This window comes from Aquarana catesbeiana, linkage group LG05 (genome assembly GCF_042186555.1).
Source record: "Aquarana catesbeiana isolate 2022-GZ linkage group LG05, ASM4218655v1, whole genome shotgun sequence".
NCBI classification, from domain to species: Eukaryota; Metazoa; Chordata; class Amphibia; order Anura; family Ranidae; genus Aquarana; species Aquarana catesbeiana.
In genome coordinates, this window is record NC_133328.1 from 225,006,976 (window position 1) to 225,023,820 (window position 16,845).

Sequence of the window (16,845 nt, forward strand, 5' to 3'; positions counted from 1 at the left end):
CTCCTTCCGTTTGCAAGTAGGAGTCGTTTGTAAGTTGGATGTTTGAAAGTAGGGGCCTGCCCTATATACTCAGCAGAAATGTGGGCCTTAGGTGTTGTTGTGGCCACAACACTGTAAGCCCTCACAGGGCCCTGCTGTGAAATATTAGATCAAGAATTGTAATTACATGCCCCTGTTGAACAGGGGCAGAAAAATTGGGCCTTTGGTGGTGGTGCTGGTGCCACAACACTGTAAGTCCTCACTTGCTCTTGGTGGGCGCAGAAACGGGCCCTGCTGTGAAATATTAGATCAAGAATTGTAATTACATGCCTCTGTTGAACAGGGGCTGAAAAATTGGGCCTTAGGCACTGGTGCTGGTGCCACAACACTGCAACCCCTCACAGATACTCTAGTTGGAACGCAGGAAGGAGCCCTGCTACAAAGTATTGCATCAAAAATTGTAATTACACGCCCCTTTTAAACAGGGGCAGAAAAATTGGGCCTTTGGTGGTGGTGGTGCTGCTGGTGTCACAACACTGTAAGTCCTCACTCACTCTTGGTGGGCGCAGAAACAGGCCCTGCTGTAAAATCTTAGATCAAGAATTGTAATTACATGCCCCTGTTGAACAGGGGCTGAAAAATTGGGTCTTGGGCACTGGTGCTGGTGCCACAACACTGCAACCCCTCACAGATACTCTAGTTGGAATGCAGAAACGAGCCCTGCTGCAAAATATTGCATCAAAAATTGTAATTACACGCCCCTGTTAAACAGGGGCTGAAAAATTAGGCCTTAGGCACTGGTGCTGGTGCCACAACATTGCAACCCCTCACAGATACTCTAGTTGGAACGCAGGAACAAACCCTGCTGCAAAGTATTGCATCAAAAATTGTAATTACACGCCCCTGTTAAACAGGGGCTGAAAAATTGGGCCTTAGGCACTGGTGCTGGTGCCACAACACTGCAACCCCTCACAGATACTCTAGTTGGAATGCAGAAACGAGCCCTGCTGCAAAGTATTGCATCAAAAATTGTAATTACACGCCCCTGTTAAACAGGGGCTGAAAAATTAGGCCTTAGGCACTGGTGCTGGTGCCACAACATTGCAACCCCTCACAGATACTCTAGTTGGAACGCAGGAACAAACCCTGCTGCAAAGTATTGCATCAAAAATTGTAATTACACGCCCCTGTTAAACAGGGGCTGAAAAATTGGGCCTTAGGCACTGGTGCTGGTGCCACAACACTGCAACCCCTCACAGATACTTTAGTTGGAACGCAGAAATGAGCCCTGCTGCAAAGTATTGCATCAAAAATTGTAATTACACGCCCCTGTTAAACAGGGGCTGAAAAATTAGGCCTTAGGCACTGGTGCTGGTGCCACAACACTGCAACCCCTCACAGATACTCTAGTTGGAACGCAGGAACGAGGCCTGCTGCAAAGTATTGCATCAAAAATTGTAATTACACGCCCCTGTTAAACAGGGGCTGAAAAATTGGGCCTTAGGCACTGGTGCTACAACACTGCAACCCCTCACAGATACTCTAGTTGGAACGCAGAAATGAGCCCTGCTGCAAAGTATTGCATCAAAAATTGTAATTACACGCCCCTGTTAAACAGGGGCTAAAAAATTGGGCCTTAGGCACTGGTGCTGGTGCCACAACACTGCAACCCCTCACAGATACTCTAGTTGGAACGCAGGAATGAGCACTGCTGCAAAGTATTGCATCAAAAATTGTAATTTCACGCCCCTGTTAAACAGGGGCTGAAAAATTAGGCCTTAGGCACTGGTGCTGGTGCCACAACACTGCAACCCCTCACAGATACTCTAGTTGGAACGCAGGAATGAGCCCTGCTGCAAAGTATTGCATCAAAAATTGTAATTACACGCCCCTGTTAAAAAGCTATCGGCGTGATCATTGAGGAGGAAGAGGATAATTACTCAGGATAGTCACTGAGCATCAGCATAGGCAGTCTTTGAAGGGATCTGAGATTTCAAAAAAATTTATTCGGTTACATCAGCATCAGGTGCTTGGTAGCTGGTGATCCAAGACTGATTTTATGATTTTATGGTCAGTCGATCGACCAGGTTGGTGGACAGACGCACCCTGTGATCGGTTACAAAGCCTCCAGCAGCACTGAATGTGCGTTCCGAAAGAACGCTGGATGCAGGCCAGTAGCTCCATTGCATACTGTGCAAGCTCTGGCCAGTGATCCATCCTCAAAACCCAGTAACCCAGAGGATTGTAGTTTTAGCTGAACACTGTGCAGAGGTCACACTAAACTAACTTGTAGCTTTAACTGAACACTGTGAGGAGGACGCACTACACTAACTGTAAATAGTCTAGCTGCTTAACTGTGGTACTAATAGGATCAAAAGAACACCAGCAATTTTCTTCAGGTAGCTGTAAATACTGTAACAAGACAAGCTTGCCTGTCAGTAGGAAGATAACAGGAACGGATCTAGCTAAACTGAATACAGTGTATATATATATATATATATATATATATATTATATATATATATATATATATATATATACAACACCTGTGATGCATATATATACACAATACAATATACACAATATAATTAGATTGAAAAGTGCGCTAAATACTCTGCTTCAATAGTGCTACAAATAAATACTAAAAAATATATAGTGATGTGCCCTCACATCTTAACATAGATCGATACAAATACCTTGCAGCAATATATAGGAAATCACAAATCCACCTACTGCATATGAAATCCCATGTGATTTCCTATATATTGCTGCAAGGTATTTGTATCGATTTATGTTAAGATGTGAGAGCACATCACTATATATTTTTTAGTATTTATTTGTAGCACTATTGAAGCAGAGTATTTAGCGCACATTTCAATCTAATTATATGTTTTTGAGTTTTAATAGTGGCATCAGAGCACTAAGTAAAGGTGTAGCTTTATACAGATTATCTCATATTGGTTTTATACACAAAACACATTTGAGTGTATTATTAGCACGCAAGAAAATTTTGAATCACCATGATCTAGCACATATTTATTTTATTTTTAACATTTTGAACAGACACATAGAAACACAATTTCTCACTATCAATAATTATTCACTGTCAGAATCCATAAAGCGCTTTAGTTTCAATACTTATAACTGTAAGTGCAGCTAACTCACTGACTGTCCTGCCTAATCTATCTAACTTAAATCAAATTACACTGTCTCTCTGTCTATCTCTTTCAACGCCGGAACACACACTACACAGGGCCGCCGTGCAGGCAGTCATATATAGTGTGGGACGTGTACTAAATCCCCTGAGCCATAATTGGCCAAAACCTTCCTTGGCTTTGGCCAATTATGGCTCTCTGTTCAGACGGCGCTGTGATTGGCCAAGCATGCGGGTCATAGTGCATGCTGGGCCAATCATCAGCCAGCAATGCACTGTGATGCCGCAGTGAATTATGGGCCGTGACGCGCCACAAGTATTTGGCGCGAACTGCCCATATCATTCGCAATTCGGCGAACAGACGATGTTTGAGTCGAACATGGGTTCGACTCGAACACGAAGCTCATCCCTACTAAGCATGACAATACTGACCAAATAATTTATAGCAGTGGTTAAAATACTGCTACTATGTATGATATTTGATTCCCACCAAACAGACCAATGGCTTGGCGTTTGAACAAATGCCCAAATAGCCAAAGTTCAGTCCAAACTTGTGTTCAGATTAAACCTTGGGCTCATTCCTACTTACAAGGAGGGACACGGAATGCATGGACTAGCCTCAAAAGCAGGACATTTTGGGCACATATGGGAACCAAAAATAGGAGCAAAGAATCTCACAAAAAGAGATGGTACTGGCCTTGTCTAGAAGGCATATTATTCATTTTGTGATTGTGAAAATCAGAATCATAGCAAGCTAACTTTGAGTTTACAAGCGTATTGCCAATACATTTAACACACTACCACGTATGATTTCAAAGAGATATAGTGGTTTATTTACTAAAGGCAACTAAAGGCAACTAGACTGTGCACTTTGCAAGTGCAGTCACACTCATTTTCCCCAGAGCTTATTGAAGCACCCCTATTTCCATCATCCAATCATGTGCAAGCAAAAATGCTGTTTGTTTTAAATTTCTCTTTCACCTGATTAGGTATTCTTCAAAGTGAAGCTTTACCACATTCGCTAAGCTCTGAGGAAAATGAGTGCACCTGCACTTGCAAAGTGCACAGTCTATTTGCTTTTAGCAAATAAACCCCACAGTGTATCAAAGTTAAATAGTTATACTTTGTGTTTGCAAACCTTTGAATAATTTAAGCAACCATAAGAAAGACTATCTATTTGGAATATAAGAAATATTTATGAGGCATAATAAGTTTCCAAGTGGGTTCATATTGTTTTAAAGCATTACTTTATGTAAATACATTTTTGTTATTTTTGTGCAATTGGTTGTATGGGCCTTTGATATTTGATGTGAGGGTTCGGGATTGTAGAAACACATTTGTGTATTAGTATTTCTTGAATTATTTATTTCCTCAATATCTGAGGAATATAATGTGAGCTGCAGATATGTGTAAATCTCACAGGAGGTAGGTGGTAATTAGGTGGTCAATTCACTAATAAAGAAATACTGTATTTATTTTTCAGTTAAAATAACTCGTGCAGCATTTATCTCAAATGTGTTAAAAATATATGTTTTGCAATATTTGTCAATTAAATTTAGCGTTATTTTTTTCCCACATGATAACACTGCACCAGAGAAAAATAGTTCTGTAAATAAATGCACACAGAAATATTATGAAACTGTAAAAACATTCTAGTGTGTTTTCACTCACAGAACGATCTCCCTCCTGTGAAAAGTTACAATTTATTTTCATTCCTGAGCTCATGGTAGAACATTTCCACACTGACTTTTAACTTACTGGCCAGTGCAGAATTCCCCTCATTGTTATTTTGTACGTTGCTAAAATACCAACTGCCTGCTGGCAGGTGATAAATAACGGATGTGTATTTTCTTTAGTGAATTGACTTCTATTTTCTTTTTCTTTTTTTTTTTTTGTGGTATTTACCTCACATTTGTTCCTTGATCCAGCAAAATATTGGCAATGAAGCAGCAGTCACCTATCAAAATATTTGAAGCAAGGTCTGCGCATACACAGTTCATTCTCAATTCAATCCTATAGAGATTTTGTACTATATACTCCAGTGGAGCATGGATTTTCCATAGAATAAAAAGTCTGTTACAGTGCAGGAGCTGCAAATTAACCACTTGAGAACCTTTAACATGGAACATTTTTCATAAAAAGCTTCAAGTTTCTTGAGTGCATCTCCTATGTTCAGCTCCTTTCTCCCTGTCACTGTTCCCCCCACCAATATGGCAGCTGGGAATCACTATGTATTACATAGCTGTCTAAATTGGCCCTAGTACGTATGAATGTGTGTTAGGGACCTTAGATTGTAATCTCCTTGAGGGCAGGGACTGATGTGAATGTACAATGTATATGTAAAAGCGCTGCGTAAATTGACGGCGCTATATAAGTCCTGAAATAAATAATAAATAGCAGGATCGCTATGAAAATACAGCTGCTCTTTTGTAAAATGACACTTGCAGATAGTCTGCAAGTCTCATTGAGTAATACAGTTTAACAATGTATGGTTATATTGTATTAATTTTTTAATTCACATGTAATATAAAGTTGTGTCCTGCATATGGCATCATTTGATGTCATGATCAATCAACGATCGTAACCCCGAGGGCACTCAGTTCCTCATCATTGACAAATATGTGGCTCCTTGGCGGGGTGGGTCAACACTTAGGGGGGTCTCCAGGTTGGAGACCTACTGGATCTATGAGTTGGGTTCCCACTTTCCGCAAGGTATTAACGTAGAGTGGGACATCAATTCATTTATTAATCAGGCTTAGTTATTATATTCAGGATCCTTTTTATAAATTTTATTTTTATTATTTTTTATTTATTTCTTATTCCATTTTTGCAATTTCTGGATGAATCTTTTTACATACATCTACAAGGGCTCATCATTGCCAGTCGTTGATTTTTGGTTATTAACGCCTTAAATTGTGTCATTTTCCGTTGGTTTTTTTATCTCTAAAGTGCTAGATGTTTCCCCCTTTGTAAGATTGTCACTGCTGGTTCCCCTCACATATGCTGTAGTATATAGGATGTGGAGGGTGTCCCTCATTGGCAGTGTCACTCTCCTTTTAAATATATGTTTAAGAAACTTCCTGTTAGGTTTTTTATCCTCACCTAACATTTTTACCAATTTTTATCCTTGCTGGATCTCCAGATCTTTGGCATTTGATTTTTGTTTTTTTGTATAATTTTTATGTGTACCACCTCTGCTGACACTTCCTTCCTTTGTTAGAGCGCCGTGACTCAGTTCCGGTCCTCTCTATCCAATCGTGGCTCTCCACACAGGAAATACCTATGCCGCTGTTATGGATGAGAGGCTTGGCTCTATGATGGGAATGTGGGCGGACCGTAAGTAAAGGAGGCCGGCCGTATTCTTTGCACAGGCTGAGTATGTGGGATCCGGGGGCGGGGTGTGACGGCACCCCGGCCTATAGGAGCTCTCGGCCGAGAATGAGGCTTGGTGCGCCGGCGGACTTCCTCTTTGTGAGTTCCGCTATTGCGCACGGCCTCAGGGTTCGGCCGAGTTTAGTGGGCGGAGCGCGAGGGCGCTCTGTCCTATACGACTTGGCTGTGCCGATAAGGAGGCTTGGTCTATATCCCGAGTACTTCCGGATCGGCCGGCCATAATGTCACCATTAATTATATTTTATTTATCTTCATTTCCGAGTCACAAATTTAGGGCCAGCAGTATAAATACCGCCCATTACATTATTTATGTGATATACTTTATACACATTGTATATACATTAACATCAATTTGAGAACCGGAAGTGACGTCAGTCGGTCACTTCCTGGGTTGTGACACTCCCAGTGGGGGTCATTTCCAGTTTAAATAGCAGTGGGATAGGGGGGTTCCACACCCCAGATGAAGGCTCGTTAGCCGAAACATGTTGGGTGGACTCCCTATGATCACCGCGTTTGATACTTTATGAGCTGTTTACGAATTTATATCATGTGAGTGTTCTCTTTTTATTATTCTAATAAATGCATGCTTTTTAAACGATATCACGCCATGTGAGTTTCTTTCTCTCATGGTTTTTAAATAAACATCCGGTTGGCCTGCTGAAACGTCTGGACAGTTGATGCTGTGACAGATCTTCCCTTCCCCCCTATTTGAAGCTGTGGATACCCGATGTTCCATCCTGCCAGCCCTGGCGGCTAAACAAGCTTTTTGAGACTTGTAAGACGTATGTCTTTTCAGGTCCCCTGCTTCCGGTAAGCCTCCTCAGATGCTTTGGTGATGGTCCTGTTATACACTCAGACGTCTCATTTCATTTGATCCTTCACTTACCAGAAGCCTTCCAAATTTTTTTGTCTTCACCAGTTAACCCACAGAGACTGTTGGTGGTGGTTTTTGATTTTCATCAGGAACACATTATTTAAACATTAATAGACTTTTTTGGTTGATTTTTTATCCATTATTTGGTCTTGTCTTCACACTTCACTGGTGTATTGTAATTATCATTTTACATGTCATTTTGTAATATATAGTGCACTTACTGTACTGAGCCACTCTTTATCCAATTCTGGAGTTTTTCTTGTCTATATGCTGGCCATTGAGAGATGGCTCGAGCTTAATTTCCTGTTTTATATTTTGTATTATTTATACGCATAGCGCTACACTGTATGTTTTATGATCAATCAACTTGCCTATGGCATTTTTTTAATAAAATGTATTCCTATGTAACCCATTATTAAAAGTATTAATCAGTTCAAAGTTTTGTTGATTTCATCAAAATGTGTAATATTATGAATTCAACAGATGGCATTGTTAAATTGCCTATCATAGATGAATGTGGTTTGGTTCATGTAAATCAGGCAACATTACACAATGGGTGGAGTCTCAAGAATGGCTAGATCATATCAATGTCATAGTCATCTTACCTTCTGAGATTGGATTGAAAAGAGAGGTTATAATATAATGCAATGCAAGGTCTCATCACTAGTAATGATGAGAAGGACTAAGGGAAGGAAGTCAAGAAATTGGTTAGCAGTATTCATATCACTGTTAGTGACAGTGTCATCATACTCCTGAAAGACTGACAATATTGGCTTGAAAAATTAACATGCACCTTCTGTCTTTTAGCAGAACATTTTTTGAGCTTGTGTATAGGTTGTGAGCCCAGTTTGTTGCCTTTCTCATATAACAGTAGACCAATAAATGTAAAGTCTTCTTAGTATTGAGGTTAAAATGTGTTTAAAATAAAAGTTTGTTTCTGGAGTAATAGGGAGGAATAAGGGGGAAGCCGTTTTAGGCCCCCCTTTCCTCTTGGGATCATGGCATCGGCATTTAGGAAACATTTAAAGGGGTTTTTAATGTATTTTAAAGCTGATTGGCTAATTAGGGTCAGGTGATCTAAAGAGTTATAGAAGGTTAGTAGATTGGTTGGAGATTGGTCAGTTAGGGTCAGGTGTCATAGAAGATTCTAGAAGGTCAGCAGTTCAGTTAGGGATTGGTCAGTTAGGGTCAGGTGTTTTAGAGGGTTCTAGAAGGTTAAGAGTTCAGACAGGGATTGGCTAGTAAAAGTCAGGTGACCTTTTTGAATATTCTAGAAGCCCTTTTTTTGCCTATTTAAGGAGCTGTTCCGAGAAAATACAGCGCAAAAGAGCTCAGGCAAAAGACGCTATCATACTACAGGATTCTGTGTTTATCTCTGGTGGCATGAAGACCCTGGTGCGACAGCGGTTGGAGGAGAAGATTGGATCCGGCATTGCCTTGCCTTACCTGCATGTCAAGAAGCAGGAGAAGAAGAGAGAAGATCAGAGTCAGCGCCGGGAGCAAGCGGAGTAGCTGTTTCTCAGCAGCGGTCATGTTGGGTTGCCAAAGCAGAAGAGTTCATCAGGCAAGAAGGCGTCACACAAGCCAAAGAAGAGGGGCGTAGGGCAAGCAAGAGGATGCGCCAACAGAGGAGGAGCTTCAGTCCGGCTCTGCCCGCGAGAGGAGTCAGAAGACAGGAGAGGTCGGGCCCATCATCGAATAGTCAACGCGCATGCGCGACAGTGGCGAATGGAACAGGAGGTGGGCAGAGCATCCAGATGATGCCAGTGGATGCAGGAAGGTCGCCTAGGCAACGCGGTAATTGGCTGGGGCTGCAGAATGGCAGAAGAGAAACACACAGAGGACCTAGTTCGGTTCCCCCTCATAATGTTCCACAAGCCGGCTGTCCTATACCTGTGTGGTGTGCCTCACCTCTGGCTACTCCTGGAGTCAGTGGTACTCTGGGGAATGATGGTGAGTGTGCTACTTTATCTCAGCTATCAGCGTTATCTTCATCTTTGGACCAGCTGATTAATGTTATACGTACACAGTCAGTTTCTCAAACAGAGATGTCTAAAGGTATGGACAAAAGCGCAGCAGGGGTTTGGTCAGCTGTTTTGGCAGAACCAAGGCCTATGCCAGCGCAGAACTAGAAAATGTATTGGATAAAGGGGCTAAAGAGTGCATGCCATGTTTTCTTTCACCTCTGGGGTTTCATTTGCAAAACTTGGAAGGAGAATTACATAGATTTAACCACTTCCCTACCCAGCCATAGTCATATGACATCCACAGATGGGATCTCCCATCCTGGGTGGACGTCATATGACGTCCTGGGATTCCCGGCCGTCTAGGGGGCGCGCACGCGCCGCCGGGAGCGCGCGCGCGCGCCCGACGCGTTGCTCGGGACCCGGTGCGTGTGCCCGGCAGTCGTGATGTCTGCCGGGCACCCGCGATTACCCGTTAACCGGGCCGGACCTTGGATCTGTGTGTGTAAACACACAGATCCACAGCCTATCAGCTCTGAGGAGAGCGATCTGTGTTCCCAGAACGGAGAAACACAGATCGGTCTCCTCCCCTTGAGCGTCCCCTCCCCCTTCAGTTAGAATCATTCCCTAGGAAACATATTAACCCCTCCCCACCCCCTAGTGGTTAACCCCTTCACTGCCTGTCACATTTACACAGTAATCAATGCAATTTTATAGCATTGATCGCTGTATAAATGTGAATGGTCCCAAAAATGTGTCAAAAGTGTCCGATGTGTCCGCCATAATGTCGCAGTCATGAAAAAAATCACGATCGCCGCTAAAAAAATAAATAAATATATTTTTTTTAAAAATGCCATAAATCTATCCCGTATTTTGTAGACACTATAACTTTTGCGCAAACCAATCAATATACGCTTATTGCGATTTTTTTAACCAAAAATATGTAGAAGAATACGTATCGGCCGAAACTGAGGAAAAAATTTGTTTTTTTAAAAAAAAATTGGGATATTTATTATAGCAAAAAGTAAAAAATATTGTGTTTTTTTCAAAATTGTCGCTCTTCTTTTGTTTATAGCGCAAAAAATAAAAACTGCAGAGGCGATCAAATACCACCAAAAGAAAGCTCTATTTGTGGGGAAAAAGGACGTCAATTTTTTTTGGGTACAACGTCGCACGACCGCGCAATTGACATTCAAAGTGCGACAGCGCTGAAAACTAAAAATTGGCCTGGGAAGGAATGGGGTGAAATTGCCCGGTATTGAACCGGTTAAACATGGTACTTCCTCCTTCTAGAGAATTTTCCAAATATGAGACAAGGGATGAAAAAAACAGGATGAAAGGCAGAAGCCGTTAATCAAATCATTTTACAGTTGGTTACAAGCCTTTTGCATCTATGCGAGTGTATTGTGTGAGAAATTTACTGAAAAAAGTTTGTTGTTATTTAAACTTATTGATAAAATCTTGGAAGCATATAGGAGCTTTAGTGGTCTCTCATGGTTAACTTATGATGAGGCCTTTAGACAAAAATTGGCGGTTCAACCCTCACTGCAGAGGGGTTCCAAGGACGTCAGTCTTTGTTTAAATTTATTTTTGCCACAAAGACAGCCTTTTTCACGTCCAGCTACGTCTGTTACCACTCATTCTTCTGGTACTACATATAAAAAAGGTTTATGTTTTGCATACAATGATAGCCAATGTAAATGGTTGACAGGTTGCAAATACAAGCACGAATGTGCTTTTTGCTCTGGAAACCACCCGACCGCTAAGTGTTTTCGTGAGCTGCAAGCAAATCAAAAAGAAGGTTTTTCAAAAAGCAACTACAGCAGTGATATTTCCAAGAATGCTTCCATGGTTGCAAATCTATCCAAATCAACAGAGGGTTTCTCTGCTAATTGAAGCTTTCACCGTAGGTTTTCAATTTCAATTCAAGGTTCTGGTTGTACACTGGTGGAGAATTTAAAGTCAGTCAAAGAATATCCTCAGTTGGTAAAGAAAAAATTATTTAAAGAGGTGGAGGCGGGGAGAATGGAGGGCACTTTTGATTTCCCTCCTTTCTCAAATTTTAGGATCTCCCCGTTGGGTTTAGTTCCCAAAAAAGAACTGAATGAATTTCGGCTCATTCATCATTTATCGTTTACTTTTGGCAATTCTTTAAATGATCAATTGACTCTGATTCGTCATCAGTGTCCTATACGTCTTTTGATTCAGTGGTGGAAAAGCTGCGTTTGTTAGGGAGGAATGCATTGATGGCTAAAGCAAATGTCTAGTCAGCCTTTAGGCTTCTTCCGTTGAATCCAAATTCTTTTAATTCCCTGGGTATTAGTTTTGAGGGTCAGTTTTATTTTGATAAATCTTTGCCAATGGGAAGCTCTGTTTCTTTTTTTTATTTTGAAGCATTCTCAACTTTCTTGGAATGGGTGGTGAGTAAAGTAGCAAATTCTAATTTATTTATCCCTTTCATGACTAAGCCCATTTTTGAAATTTGGTGTTTACAAGTTAAAATCCGTATTTTTTGCTAGAAAATTACTTAGAGTTCCCAAACATTATATATATATATATATATATATATATATATATATATATATATATATATATATTTTAGCAGAGAATCTAGAGAATAAAATGGAGATTGTTGCAATATTTTATATCACACGGTATTTGTGCAGCTGTGTTTTAAACGCAAATTTTTGGAAAAGGGACACTTTCATGAATTTAAAAAAATCCAAACAGTAAAGTTACCCCAATTTTTTTGTACAATGTGAAAGATGATGTTACGCCGAGTAAATAGATACCAAACATGTCACCCTTTATAATTGCACGCACTTGTGGAATGGCGAAAAACTACGGTACCTATGAATTTCTATAGGCGACGCATTAAATTTTTTTTTATGGTTACCAGGTTTGAGTTACAGAGGAGGTCTAGGGCTAGAATTATTGCTCTCGCTCTGGCGATCACGGCGATATCTCACATGTGTGATTTGAACACCGTTTACATATGCGGGCGCGACTTCCGTATGCAGGGATGGGGGCGCTTTAAAAACATTTTTTTTATTTATTTATTTTATTTATTTTTATACTTATAAATTGTGTTTAAAAATTTTTTTTTTTTTTTTTTACTTTTATTGCTGTCACAAGTAATGTAAACATCCCTTGTGACAGTAATAGGTGGTGACAGGTACTCTTTATGGAGGGATCGGGGGTCCAAAAGACCCCCGATCCCTCCTTTGCACTTCACAGTATTCAGATCACCAAAAACGGCGATTCTGAACACTGTATATTTTTTTAAAACCGGCGCCATTGGCAGCCGAGTAAACGGGAAGTGACGTCATGACGTCGTTTCCGCATTTACATTGAGAAGGCTGGAACGAAGCCACCCACAGCTTTGTTCCAGCCCGCCTCCAGCCGCTGAAGGTAGCCGATTTGACACCGGGCCTCCCGATCGCACGGGAGGCCCGGTAAGAGCAGCGGGAGGCGGCGGGAGGGGGGTGTCCCCTCCCACTCCTCCGGTATAACAGCCAAGCGGCTTTTAGCTGCATCGGGTGTTATACAAGATAGCCGATCGCCCACTGTAAACAACGGTACCGGGATGATGCCTGCAGCTGCAGGCATCATCCCGGTATAACCCTGGAACGCCGAATACGCAGATCTGCGTACGGTCCGCAGGAAGGGGATTTATACATTATCTTGATGATTTTTTATTTATGGGTTCGGGTGGATCAAGTGATTGCCTTCACTTGTTACACTCTTTCCAATTAGTATGCAAATATTTTAGAATTCCTTTGGCGGAAGAAAAAACAATTTTTCCGACAACTTGCATTGAATTTTTAGGGATAACTTTGGATACAATCGCTATGGAATTTAGGTTGCCTAGTGAAAAAATGTATAGGCTTACTCAGTTATTGAGGTTATTCATCAGAAAGAGTAAAGTGACATTAACCACTTCAGCCCCGGAAGGATTTACCCCCTTCCTGACCAGAGCACTTTTTACAATTTGGCACTGCGTCGCTTTAACTGCTAATTGCGCGGTTATGCAATGCTGTACCCAAACAAAATTTGCATCCTTTTTTTCCCACAAATAGAGCTTTCTTTTGATGGTATTTGATCACCTCTGCAGTTTTTATTTTTTGCTCTATAAACGGAAAAAGACCAAAAATTTTGAAAAAAGATTATATTTTCTACTTTTTGGTAATAAAAAAAATCCAATAAACTCAATTTTAGTCATACATTTAGGCCAAAATGTATTCATTTGGCCACATGTCTTTGGTAAAAAAAATGTCAATAAGTGTATATTTATTGGTTTGCGCAAAAGTTATAGCGTCTACAAACTAGGATACATTTTCTGGAATTTACACAGTTTTTAGTTTATGACTGCCTATGTCATTTCTTGAGGTGCTACAATAGCAGGGCAGTACAAAACCCTCCCAAATGACCCCATTTTGGAAACTAGACACCCCAAGGAAATTGCTGAGAGGCATGTTGAGCCCATTAAATATAAATTTTTTTGTCCCAAGTGATTAAATAATGATAAAAAAAAAAATTACAAAAAGTTGTCACTAAATGATATATTGCTCACACATGCCATCGTTATATGTGAAATTGCATGCCAAAATACATTTAGCTGCTTCTCCTGAGTATGGGGATACCACATGTGTGGGATGTTTTGGGAGCCTAGCCACGTACGGGGCCCCCAAAAACCAAGCACCGCCTTCAGGATTTCTAAGGGCGTACATTTTTGATTTCACTCCTCACTACCTATCACAGTTTTGAAGGCCATAAAATGCCAAGATGGCACAAACCCCCCCAAATAATCCCATTTTGGAAAGTAGATACCCCAAGCTATTTGCTAAGAGGCATGTTGAGTCCATGGAATATTTTATATTTTGACACAAGTTTCAGGAAAATTACAAACTTTTTTTTTTTTGCACAAAGTTGTCACTAAATGATATATTGCTCAAACATGCCATGGGCATATATGGAATTACACCCCAAAATACATTCTGCTGCTTCTCCTGAGTACAGGGATACCACATGTGTGAGACTTTTTGGGAGCCTAGCTGCGCACGGGGCCCCGAAAACCAAGCACTGCCTTCAGGATTTCTAAGGGCGTAAATTTTTGATTTCACTCCTCACTACCTATCACAGTTTTGAAGGCCATAAAATGCCCAGTTGGCACAACCCCCCCCCCCACAAATTACCCCATTTTGGAAAGTAGACGCCCGAAGCTATTTGCTGAGAGGCATGGTGAGTATTTTGCAGCTCTAATTTGTTTTTGAAAATGAAGAAAGACAAGAAAAATGTTTTTTTTTTCTTTTTCCAATTTTCAAAACTTTGTGACAAAAAGTGAGGTCTGCAAAATACTCACCATACCTCTCAGCAAATAGCTTGGGGTGTCTACTTTCCAAAATGGGGTCATTTGGGGGGGTTTTGTGCCACCTGGGCATTCCATGGCCTCCGAAACTGTGATAGGCAGTGAAGAGTGAAATCAAAAATTTACACCCTTAGAAAGCCTGAAGGCGGTGTTTGGTTTTCGGGGTCCCGTACGCAGCTAGGTTCCCAAAAAGTCTCACACATGTGGTATCCCCGTACTCAGGAGAAGCAACAGAATGTATTTTAGGGTGTAATTTCACACATTCCCATGGCATGTTTGAGCAATATATCATTTAATGACAACTTTGTGCAAAAAAAAAAAAAAAAATTTGTCCTTTTCCCGCAACTTGTGTCACAATATAAAATATTCCATGGACTCGACATGCCTCTCAGCAAATAGCTTGGGGTGTCTACTTTCCAAAATGGGGTCATGGGGGGGGTTGAACTGTCCTGGCATTTTAGAAGCTTATGTGACACATCACCCACTCTTCTAATCACTTGAAGACAAAGCCCTTTCTGACACTTTTTGTTTACATGAAAACATTTTTTTTTTTTGCAAGAAAATTACTTTGAACCCCCAAACATTATACATTTTTTTTAAAGCAAATGCCCTACAGATTAAAATGGTGGGAGTTTCATTTTTTTTTCCACCCAGTATTTGCGCAGCGATTTTTCAAACGCATTTTTTTGGGAAAAAACACACTTTTTTAAATTTTAATGCACTAAAACACACTATATTGCCCAAATGTTTGATGGAATAAAAAAGATGATCTTAGGCCGAGTACATGGATACCAAACACGACATGCTTTAAAATTGCGTACAAACGTGCAGTGGCGACAAACTAAATACATTTTTAAAAGCCTTTAAAAGCCTTTACAGGTTACCACTTTAGATTTACAGAGGAGGTCTACTGCTAAAATTACTGCCCTCGATCTGACCTTCGCTGTGATACCTCACATGCATGGTGCAATTGCTGTTTACATTTGACGCCAGACCGACACTTGCGTTCGCCTTTGCACGAGAGCAGGGGGGGACAGGGGTGCTTTTTTTTTTGCTTTTTTTTTTTTTTGCTTTTTTATCTTTTTTTTAAACTGTTCCTTTCATTTTTTTTTAATCATTTTTATTGTTATCTCAGGGAATGTAAAAATGTAAATATCCCCTATGATAGCAATAGGTAGTGACAGGTACTCTTTTTTGAAAAAATTGGGGTCTATTAGACCCTAGATCTCTCCTCTGCCCTCAAAGCATCTGACCACACCAAGATCGGTGTGATAAAATGCTTTCCCAATTTCCCAATGGCTCTGTTTACATCCGGCAAAATCTAAGTCAAAAAATGCTCGTAGCTTCTGGTTTCTTAGGCCATAGAGATGTTTGGAGCCATTCTGGTCTCTGATCAGCTCTATGGTCAGCTAGCTGAATCACCGGCTGCATTCTCAGGTTCCCTGTTGGGACAGGAGAGCCAAAGAAAAACATGGAAGACGATGGGGGGGCATTCCCTCCCACTGCTTGTAAAAGCAGTCTAGAGGTTAATTAGCTGCTAGGATGGCTTTTACATGAAAGCCGACTGCTGGCTGAAAAGAATGATACCAAGATGATACCTAAACCTGCAGGCATCATTCTGGTATAACCACTCAAAGTCCAGCAACATACCAGTACGTTGCTGGTCCTTGTTGGGCATATATTGTAAACTTTTTTTCATGCAGCCTGTGGGCTGAACGAAAAAAAGAGATTGATCGGTGGGTATGCCCACCATTAGAATACCTTCATCCACCCACTTGTAATGATGGGCATACATGCACCGTTTATATGTGCCGAAGCATGGGGGCATCCGCCCCAAAAGGTAGGAGCAAATCTCTCCTCCACCCCTGCTGCCCCCATGCTTCGGCATATATGCTCTTTATTTTAAATGTGGTGGTGAAATCACCTCCTACAGCGCTGGAGTCATGGCTTAATGTATCATGGGAGCAAACACTGTTGCTGTCAAGATAAATAAATTCGCGCTACAACTGAATGGCGTACCTGCTAAGCAAATGATGGTTAACAATAAAACAAAGTAACATTACAGAATAACAGTAAGGCCCTGTACACAAGGTCGGACATTGATCGGACATTCC